At 37.8% G+C, this 11,334-nt stretch overlaps 1 long non-coding RNA gene across 2 annotated transcripts; it reads right to left on the bottom strand.

Annotated features, from left to right (window-relative positions):
• Window positions 1–302: 302 nt before the first annotated feature.
• Window positions 303–8,318, bottom strand: LOC115926226. 2 transcript variants are annotated; one of them, XR_004065026.1, is made up of 5 exons: window positions 7,767–8,318; window positions 5,120–5,249; window positions 4,404–4,531; window positions 3,389–3,516; window positions 303–2,272 (listed from the first exon to the last, which is right to left on the bottom strand). It is a non-coding gene; the product is annotated as an uncharacterized LOC115926226 (long non-coding RNA). The 2 variants fall into 2 exon arrangements; XR_004065027.1 differs by lacking the exon at window positions 5,120–5,249 and having other exon boundaries at window positions 7,767–8,303.
• Between the last annotated feature and the right edge of the window lie 3,016 nt (window positions 8,319–11,334).

Below are 11,334 nucleotides of genomic sequence, written 5' to 3'. Positions count from 1 at the left end.
GGCACAGTCATTCGTTTGCCCTTCAGATATAAATAACAAGTTCCAATTCGTTTCACAAAGTTACCTTTTCAGCTAGCCTAGCTGGGAAAGGTCGGATCAACATCAACTTCATCCTCATCATGGTCACCATCTTCATCATCCTCACCATCACCATCATATTCTTCCTCATCACCACCACCATCTTCATCCTCATCATCATTGCATCACGGTCACCATCATCATTATCATCACCATCATAATCATCCTTCATATTTCATCATGCTGACATGTTAGTCATAATAAACCAAAGTAGAGAATATGAATGTGCTGAATTTAATATAAAAAGGTTTATTTTGTATGTTTACATGAACTAAAGTTTGATTTTCAAATACACGCATCAATGTTTATCTGGTTAGTTTACGAGTATGTAAGTACTAATAAGCCTATGATATTAACTCCATCCATGATAAAATGCCTTACTATGAGTTCTAGTGTTGGCGGAGGCATAACAACTGTGAACAAGAACGTTGTATGTTTAGCTAGATCATTGCAAAAAGCTGGACATTAAACATAATGATTGCTGAATATGTAAAGTTAGTCTTGCCCTATGTTGTATGAGTTTGTACTTTGTTGGTATTATATATTGACAAATGTATATCGAAAACACTGAAATATGGTTCACTAATTACAATTACCCGGTAAAGATTAAACTATGTGTTTGTACTACATTTTTATTCTGACATATTGAACATATATATATATATATATACAAACATTTTCAAGGAGTGATCAATTCAATTCAATACACATGCAGTACCAGGGTTGCCAACTTTGAGCCAAGAATGAGGCCTGAGGGAGCGAAGCAACATAGGGCTGGGGCAGAGCCAGATTGGGGGGGGGGGGGGGGGGGGGGGGGGGGGGGGGGAGGGGGAGGGTTTGGGAGGGGGTTATCTCCCTCCCACGGTAAGGAAGATTTTGCATATATACTTGACATGGTGCAATTTGGTGCACGACATGCCATACATGTGTCAAACGTGAAACAGGAGTTTTCAACAGGAACTGTTTTTATCTCCACAGGTCAATCACCAAATGAACTGCACACAGATTGTGATAGAACAATGGTGCAAGCAAATACTAAACAAAATAACTAGGACTCATAAAACTTATAGCTAATATGTAATTTTCATTGTCAATTTTCGAGAACTTGTTCGTGTCAAACCTGAAAGAAATGTTGTCCATACAATATCTTTATGTCAAAACTCCAACATTGTAGTAACATTATGCTAAATCAAATTAAACACATTTAATGGCTGCTGTGTATTTTGAGGAAGGGATGATATCTACACACACGTTTTTCATTTGTAGAATCCAAATAACAGGTGTTCGACCTGACATTTTATTTGAATATTGAATTCGTCCCCATCCATCTACGAGAAAATATTCAGACGATTTAAATGGTGGACATTCCCTTGAGAGGGGTAGTACAATTTTGGTAGAGCTAAGCTTTAGTTACCATAAAACAACAACACTACAATCTAATAGTTATTATTTCACCATGCTTGAAGGTTATAGAAAATTACGAAGACTATGGAAGAAAAAAAACCTGTCATCATTCAAAAAGAGCCATTGAAACACAAGAAGGCGCTCTAAAAAAAACATTGGTTTGAACCATTTTTCATACAAAGTTATGCTCGTGATGTTGTGTTGAAATAATGATGATATAAAGAAATCATCAACAACTATTTAAAAACCTCTTTTGAAAATGTTTGAAAAGTGTAAGCATTTTATTAATTTTTAGAAAAATCATCTTATAAATTTGGGGCCCAAATTTATTCAGACTGGAAATATTTTACATTTTACACTTGGTTTTCATTATCTCACAAACAAATTATTTTGTGTAGCACCCTCTTTACCAAAACTGAACTACCTCTTTAAGCGATAGGAATTTAAACAAAAAGTGACAATGCTTTCCATTTACTAAAACTTATGGAAAACATACATTTCAATAACATTCAATTTGGCCTTGATCATGTTGGTAATGGCTGTCTGTTAGGATCATTCACACCCCTGCTGTATGTACATGAATTATGTGGTGCTAGTGGCGACTAATCAAACGAAAGTCCACTCTACTGCTTTCCGCTTGAGGGAAACATCATTACTGGTTGTGCCATAGCAGGTTCTTTCATGGTTTCGAATAGATGGAATCCATTTGCATACCCACTTCAGTATTGATGTCCTTTCTCTGATGCATTGGGGTGATAAACTGTGTGGTAGACCCTATATCCATCGATACCTATATATAATTATATATATAGGACAAAAGAAAGAAAATGGGCATATCAGTGGCAATTATCAATGCATAAAGATAATAAAAATGGTTGGGACTAATATTCCAATTTGTCTTTTAGACGAAAAGGATTGACCCTGATAAGCACTCTATCAACAACAAAAACATATATGCAAACTGGGAAAGGTAAGGCCGATATTAATTTAATCCTAAGAATCGTAAGGGGTTGAGGAGCAAGAGATCATCTTCAGTTGAAAATGATGACTCCGCTATCAAGCCAAAATTAACATGCACTAAATTAATCTGTAAACTCGACTTTGATGGTAATTCATCAACCAGATCCTGAGAAATCACAATTTCAAGCTATTTTAGAATGATTCCTGTGACCTTGACCTTTGACCTCATAACCCCAAGATTGTACCACTACATTGGCTTCATAAAATTCAGGTACCAGGTGTGATTAAAATCTGACATTCATTTCTTGAGTTTTTACAATTAAAGGCCATTTCGCATCTATAAATTCTGTGACCTTGAACTTTTACCTCATGACCCCAAAATGGTACGGCTACATAAGTCCTCTAAGATACATTCAGGTACCAAGTTTGATTGAAATCTGATATTTAGTTCTTGAGATTTTGCCATTATAAACAGTTTTAGCATGTATTTATAATATACCGGCAGTCATATGACCTTGATCTTTTAGACTCGTGTCCCCAAAAACTGACCAAATATTTTCCCCTTAAGAGACATACAGGTACAAAACTTGATGCTATTTTGTCTAAATAATGTGATCACAGTAAAACAATATGTTTGTAAATATATATAAGCCCTGTGACATTTTATCTAAAGGCCTCCAAAATCCAAAAGATACACATATTACTGGTAATATGTGTCAACTGGTTCTTATGATATTGTACACCTTAGCAGTTATCATAAAGCCTTGTGACCTTTTATTCCATGATCCGAATATCAATCATATCATTGTCACCCACAATGTGGAAACATACCAAGTTACAAATTGATCCATCAACAGGTGCTCTAAGATATCACAAGACTCTTCATGGGACAAAATCTCTCAAGGGTCCCGACACATGTGTTGAGATATATCTGGCAAAATCTTACCCAGCATTAAAGGATGTTTCACAGCCTCTTCACATTGACATGCATCCTGATGCTAAGCTGGTCTAAGTGCTGGTCTAGTATGTGGTTGTTCAAACTGCCTCTCGATCAAATGCTGCACAGGTATGGTACTGTAGTAAACAAATACATATAAGAAGACAATAATACAAAAATAACAAAACATACACAAAATGGCGTTCTGCATTTATGCATTGCTATCATAAACATATATTTCCTCTAAGCTATCAAGAAGTATAGGTGAGTTGTATAAAATTAAAAAACTTTTTACATCTCAAGATATTGTTTTATATTTATAACACGATTATATTAACACATTTAAATTATTGCAATGAAATATGGGGAAATACATACAAAGCTCATAAAAAATGATTCTTGCTCCAGAAACGTGCCATACGTATAATATCAAACAGTAAATTTGATACCCACTCACTTCCCCTTTTTGTAAAGTTAAAAACTCTTTCCTTGTTTCATCTGGTAAAACTAAATATATTAATTGTTATGTTTAAATTTCATAGGGGTATCCTCCCTGAAGTATTTGATAATATGTTTAAGACTAATATTTTTTTCATACATATCCCACAAATCAATCTGTCATCAACTCATCGTCAGCTCAATCGGTAAGGACAGCGTGTTACTAATAGGACCTTGGATTTGACGTGAGGGTTCGAATCTCAGTTTATTCAGTTTTTTGCCTTTATAAATAGTGGGGCAAAGCATTAAATAATCGAAGTCCAATTTTTACTTATGACCTCTTTTTATGTATGAAAATGAGTTCATACTGGAATCAGGGCTCGCTAGGGTACGAAAAAATAAGACCCGGCCTGAAACGACCTAGCCGATTGGCCTTCCTAACATCACAATTAAAGAATATGCTGAAAATGATGACATTCTGGGAGAAACAAATCACTGTGTATGGCACCAAGTGATGTGAGGATGATAAGATGCATTTCAGTGTTTTCACAAAATCAAGGAGGGGTACAATTTTTGAAAATCTTACCCTGCATTTGGAGAGGTTTCACAGCCTCTTCACATTGGCATGCATCTTGATGCTAAGCTGGTCTAAGTGCTGGTCTAGTATGTGGTTGTTCAAACAGCCTCTCGATCAAATGCTGCACAGGTTTGTTACTGTAGTAAAGAAATAAGAAGACATTTATACATAATAACACAAAAATATATACACAAAATGGCATTCTGCATTCATTGCTATCATAATATGAGCACTGGTTTCTCTTACAGCACGGAAAGATCAAGAAGTTAATTTGACACATGTTCATTGGCTATTACACTGAATTTTAGTTTTTCTAGAAGAATTAATCAAGTGTAACCATGTGTCAAATAAACCGTATACACGTCATACAGTAATTTGTTGTAAAATCTGACACAAATTATTGCTGTATTAACCAGGAAAGCAGAGTTCTTTTTCAATCAAACTTTCACACATCATACGGACATATCTAACAATAGGTGAATAGGTGAATAGGTGAACAGTTCATACTGGAATCTGGGCTCGCTGGGGTACGAAAAAATAATACGCGGCCTGGAAAGTCCTAGTCGATCGGCCTTCCTAACATCACAATAAAAGAATTTGCTGAAGACGATGACATTCTGGGAGAAACGAGTCACTGTGTATGGCACCAAGTGATGTGAGGATGATAAGATGCATTTCAGTGTTTTCACAAAATCAAGGAGGGGTACAATTTTTGAAAATCTTACCCTGCATTTGGAGTGGTTTCACAGCCTCTTCACATTGACATGCATCCTGATGCTAAGCTGGTCGAAGTGCTGGTCTAGTATGTGGTTGTTCAAACAGCCTCTCGATCAAATGCTGCACAGGTTTGTAATACTGTAGTAATCAAATAAGAAGACATACATAATAACAAAAAAATATAATACACAAAATGGCATTCTGCATTCATTGCTATCTTAATATGAGCACTGGTTTCTCTTACAGTACAGAAAGATCAAGATGTTAATTTGACACATGTTCATTGGCTATTACAATGCTGTCTTTCTATTTCAATTTAGTTTTTCGAGAAGAATTAATCATGTGTACCATGTGTCAAATAAACCGCATACACGTCATACAGTAATTTGTTGTAAAATCTGACACAAATTATTGCTGTTTTAACCAGGAAAGCAGAGTTCTTTTTCAATGAAACTTTCATACATCATTCGGACATATCTAACAATGATTTTGGCATGGGATGAAAGACTCAAATGTCATTTTGGGCGATACCTGACAATTTCCAGGTGCACCTGTAAGGGTAGCACACCACTTGAGTCAAATCTTGTCAGTATACCAGGTCTCTACTTTTAACGGAAACACCACCCGTAATCGATAATCTTACAAATGAGTTTTAGTAGTCCAGTCCATTCCACTAATAAGTTCAGAAAAAACAGTTTCCAGACTAATTGTATAATTTGAATACCCATTACAATACTACAGTAATCGTTCATGGGTCTGCAGATAGAGACTAGTCCATTGTCTAGGATGTACGCATCTACCATGCTTTGAATGTATGCAGGTAAGAATTGGCGCACACACAATGTACGTTTACTTTGGGCGCTTGCCTTTACCAAACTCTCTAGCCTTAGCTTGGCAAAGGGGTACGTGTTTCTCAAAAATGGGCCATTTTAGCTTTTTTCCATTCCCAGGGTTTTCAAGGTCCAAATTGTAATTAAGCAAACTCCCGTATAAGCTTAGATTTAGGTTTCCGAGATATCAGGGGCCATATACACCCAATTACATAATTTGTATAGTACTACTGTATGGTACTGTAGATCTATATATCCACGTCCATGGAATTGTTATAACTTAAGCGATTTACATGTTGTGTTGGGACGTATGGGATGCTGGCCTGGATCAACCTTACCTTAAAGGGCAATGAAACTGTGGCTTTCGGTTATTATTATTATTATTATTATTGTTTAGAGGGTGAACAGACATTTGATTTAATACATAACTTGGTAATTGTGGCCTCCTGGATCCAATAAATCCTTACGTGAACATAGCAACATAACCACATTTTACTAATTCTTATGGCGGCAAAAGATGATGGGAGTGGCCATGTTCTTGTAAATTACCTGACATGCTTTGCAAACTCTGACGTACATGTACTGTATGTGCCAATGGTCGAACAAAAAGCTTTTCACTGATTTCAAAGCGTCTACAAGTATTCAGATTTCAGACGATGGTTTCTTAAAGCATGTACATTGTAGTTGTACAGTGTCAGCCAAGCCCAAGGCCAAATTTTGTAATCAATTGCATGATGCGCAAAATCAGGTCTACAGTACAGGGGGGGGGGGGCATGCACTCAGTCATAGATCCAGACCTAATGTAATAGTATAAGACGGGTATGTGCTACTACTGCCTGCTAGTGCAGTTAACCTTTTAGTTCTACAACCATGCGCGTAGCCAGGGGGGCAGTCGCCCCAAAACGCCGGCCAAAAAAAAAAGAAAAAGAGAAAAAAAGAAGAAAGGAAGTGGACGTAGACTAGGAAGAAAAAGGATTAATAAGAGTCGAGAACGGTACAACAAATCGTGTTCTTTCTTTAATAATCTAATTAAAAACGTCAAAGCTTCCGCGCTATGCGCAGAGGAAGGGGAGCTTGATTCAAACAAGGATTAAGAGTTGAGGACGGTACAACCAATCTTCTTCTTTCTCTAAAAGTCTAATGAAACGTCAAAAGAAACTGAATTTAGATAAGGATTAAGAGTCGAGTACGGTCCAACGAATCGTCTTCTTTCTCTAATAATTTAATGAAACGTCAAAGCTGCACCCACCCCCTAGGGAGCCGCTACGCGCGCTCTGTGTTTCGCAGGCTTCGCGTGCTCACTAAAATTAGATCCTGGCTACGCGCTTGTCTACAACGGCTAGTGCAACACGCCGGTAACTGCAAGTTTAGCTAGACTAGATCTAGAGAGTAGTAGTACTAGTAGTACTAGATGGATCTAGATCTAGTCTAGTATTGTTTAGTAGTCTAGTATTGTTTAGTAGTCTATTCCTGTTTTCGACGCCTTTGGCGTCGGCATCGGAGCTTCCTGGCCATGGAGTTCTATAAAGAATTTAAAGTTAGATCGACAAATCTATCGCTTTCATATGGCCCCTCTTTCATATTTACTGCAGCAGCAGTCTTTCAGTTTGGCCGTTTCTAAATCTAATTCACCACAAAAAAAACACTAAAATAATAATATTAATAACTCATAAGACTAAGAGCCAAAAGCAAAGGCAAAGGAAAAGAGGCCATGCATTGTTAACAATACTAGATTTGTAGGCCTAGACTCGAGTCTAGTTCTAATTTATCCTCCTAGACGTCTAGTCTATGATTAAACTAACAACACAGCCGGTAAAGTACATACCAGCCTTCGTCCAGCTCGTCGAGTAAGCTGCCTCGACATCCACGTCGACAGCAATCATGTCGATCCTGCAAAAATGTGCATGCATTCACGTCACCGTTTGGCGTCCAGTCTAGTAGTAGCTAGAGCTAGCTACCCTCACGGGCCGCGAGTCGACCAGCAAGGAGGCGCGCATCGCAGTCGGATATCCTGGTCGCTCGATCAGGCGAAAATCAATACTGTACGAAAATGTTAGAGTTTTCCTAACCCTAGCTAGCTAGCCCTATGGCCTAGGCAGCTAACCCTAGATTGTTCACATTTCAACGCAAGTTGGCGCTTTTTGCCTTTGAAATCGAGAGTCCGTCATGATCTTTGGGAAGATCAATACTATTTTGTAAACTTTATTTAAAAACAGGAAAATGCGTTTCCAGTAAAATTTCCAGCGGATTTAAATCACAATTTACTCCTGCTAACTTGGTTTAAAAGGGCAATCAATAAATCCAAGAATTGGAGCCGTCAGAAAGGGATTGTGTTACGGGGACATATACGAGTCCCCGTAACGCGGCAAGTCCCCGTAGCACGGGGATATACCGACAGAATGTCCGCGTAGCACTAGTTTTACATAAATACGTAATACATACATATATATGAAATTATATGTAATCTATCCTGTGTTTATGACCAGATTGTTCATGTGTATCACAATTAATTTTTGACATCATGATTGAAATTCAGATGACGAGCATCGCCGTTTCTTTGCTCTAGTTTAGACAACAGAGGCTCTTTCACATATTCGTATCTTTCCGTTGCGTTAAACAACACGAATTAAAGAAAACGTGAACACAAACATGGGTCTGGAGGATTGAGATCATAACTTTCAAATTAAGGTTGTATTTCAAGATAATTTGCCCTAAAATCAAACTTAATAATAAAGAGCCATAATTCTTTGCATCATATCACGTTGTCATACCTTTCGAATTAGATTAGATATTTAGACATGCTAAATATTATGCATTTTGTATTTCAAGAGAATTTGCCTAAAAATCATTCTAAATGATTAAGAGTCATAAAACATCACGTTAGGAGAAAATGATTCAATTTCTAATCATTTCATAATTCTATAGTCACCTGACACTGGACTGATATCATTCATTGTCTGATGTGATGGTTAGTTGAATATATAGAGCAGGCGCGTACGCAGGGGGGGGGTTTGGGGGGTTAAACCCCCCCCCTTTGGAAATTTTTTGTGTGTAAACCTCCCTAAAAAAAACCTAAAACCCCCCCCCCCCCCCCCCCCCCTTTTGGATTTTTTTTTTTTTTTTTTTTTTTTTTTTTTTTTTAATTATTAAAAAAAAAAAAAAAAAAAAAAAAATTATTCCCATGGCCGACCTAAAAAAGGTGACCTTACCCCCCCCCCCCCCCAACGGAGCAAAATGTCAAATTTCCAAATTTCGAGACAAAAAAAAAAAAAAAAGTGTCCTCTTACCTTTTTTTTTTTTTTTTAATTATTAAAAAAAAAAAAAAAAAAAAAAAAAATTATTCCCATGGCCGACCTAAAAAAGGTGACCTTACCCCCCCCCCCCCCCCAACGGAGCAAAAAAAAGTGTCCTCTTACCTTTTTTTTTTTTTTTTAATTATTAAAAAAAAAAAAAAAAAAAAAAAAATTATTCCCATGGCCGACCTAAAAAAGGTGACCTTACCCCCCCCCCCCCAACGGAGCAAAATGTCAAATTTCCAAATTTCGAGACAAAAAAAAAAAAAAAAAGTGTCCTCTTACCTTTTTTTTTTTTTTTTAATTATTAAAAAAAAAAAAAAAAAAAAAAAAAATTATTCCCATGGCCGACCTAAAAAAGGTGACCTTACCCCCCCCCCCCCCCCCCCCCCCCCCAACGGAGCAAAAAAAAGTGTCCTCTTACCTTTTTTTTTTTTTTTTAATTATTAAAAAAAAAAAAAAAAAAAAAAAATTATTCCCATGGCCGACCTAAAAAAGGTGACCTTACCCCCCCCCCCCCCAACGGAGCAAAATGTCAAATTTCCAAATTTCGAGACCAAAAAAAAGAAAAAAAGTGTCCTCTTACCCCCCCCCCCCCCCCCCCCCCCCCCCCCCCCCCCCCCCCCCCCCCCCCCCGCTTATTCAGCGGCTGGCTGAGTCGTTGCGAAATTTTCGGACCGATTTATAAATGTTAAAACCCCCCCCTTGAAAAAATCCTGCGTACGCGCCTGATATAGAGTCTATCAGGAGTGCAGTAGGCAATCTCCCCTGATGGAAACTCACGCAGATAATACCAGTTTCTCTTAGGCTTCTCAATCTTGTAATCAGAGATGAGAGTCTGGATGTGTTTGAGCTCGCTGGTGTACTCATTGATTCTAACCAACCCATCATTATGCTTGACCCGAGCGATCAGGATTGAATTATTCTGAGTCACAGCAACGTTTGCAATAGAGTTTGATTTTTCTACCTTGTGTTTTACATTGCCATCCATGTCAATTATTCTTACTCTAAAAGCACATCCGATGATCAACACGTCATTATAACTAATCATCTGCTCAGGTTGATTCCCATTGCATGGTATCTTCTTGATCGCCTTCCCACCTGCTGGTGAGAACACCTGAATCTTCTTGGCTTTCCTGTACCCGACATAGATCAGATCATTACTGTCTACAGTGAGACTACCAGTTCCACCTTCATCTTTACTAAGAGTAACAAATATTAGATCCAGCTTTTCATACTCCTTTGTGTACATTGTGAGGCGATGTGTGTCATTAATAAAAGCGACACACCGACCATCATACAGGAATCCTACTTCGCCGATCCCGACATCCTTAATAACTGTCCTCTGTAACTGACCGTCAGCAGAGAAGATATCGATTCCTCTCGTGCTGTATCCCACTACAATCATACCATCGGGCATATAGCAGCCATGCTGTTCATGTTACCTTTCTCTGAGAGTTCTACATCACCTCACATTTCATGAACCTCACCTGACCAATGTTCAACTGATCATACTGATTGTTAGGTGTGAACATCAGTTGCTCTGCAAGATCAGCTACATCCGTAGCAGGCTTCTTATCTGGATCATCCTTATCTAGTACATTCTTCAGCTCACCAGACAATGTATCACGAATAACAATGGTATTGTGTTCTATTGGAGCTTTTATGCTTTTACCCGCTAACACACTCGCACTCTCAAGGCTTGTAATCAACCTCTCATCAACATCTTTCATCTCATCCAATGTTTGTAATAATTTCACTTCCTGAGTTTTCAACTGCTTGTCTAACGCTGCTTTCCTTGTGTTTAATTTCTTGAGTGAATCTTCATAAATCTTGTCGATTTCTGCTTTTTTCTCGGCAAAGTGAATCGTGACGCGCTCATTCTGTTTCTTGATGCAGGTCACGTGGTTCTTGATGGTTGTAGCTTTCGTCTCACCTCGGGCTTGTAGAGATAAAACATGTGTCTCGGTAGAAGCATTATATTCCTCAGTATTCTGGACTGTGTGGCCATGTTTCTCATGTCTCAGCAACCTACATCTCAAGCAGATGAACTTCTTACAGGTTATACACACATCACTACATTTTTGGTTTTGTTTATCT

The sequence above is a fragment of the Strongylocentrotus purpuratus genome, unplaced genomic scaffold (genome assembly GCF_000002235.5).
Source record: "Strongylocentrotus purpuratus isolate Spur 01 unplaced genomic scaffold, Spur_5.0 spur5_scaffold_19, whole genome shotgun sequence".
NCBI classification, from domain to species: Eukaryota; Metazoa; Echinodermata; class Echinoidea; order Camarodonta; family Strongylocentrotidae; genus Strongylocentrotus; species Strongylocentrotus purpuratus.
Note: the sequence above shows the minus strand (reverse complement) of the source record. Positions and strands in the feature narration are given on the sequence as shown.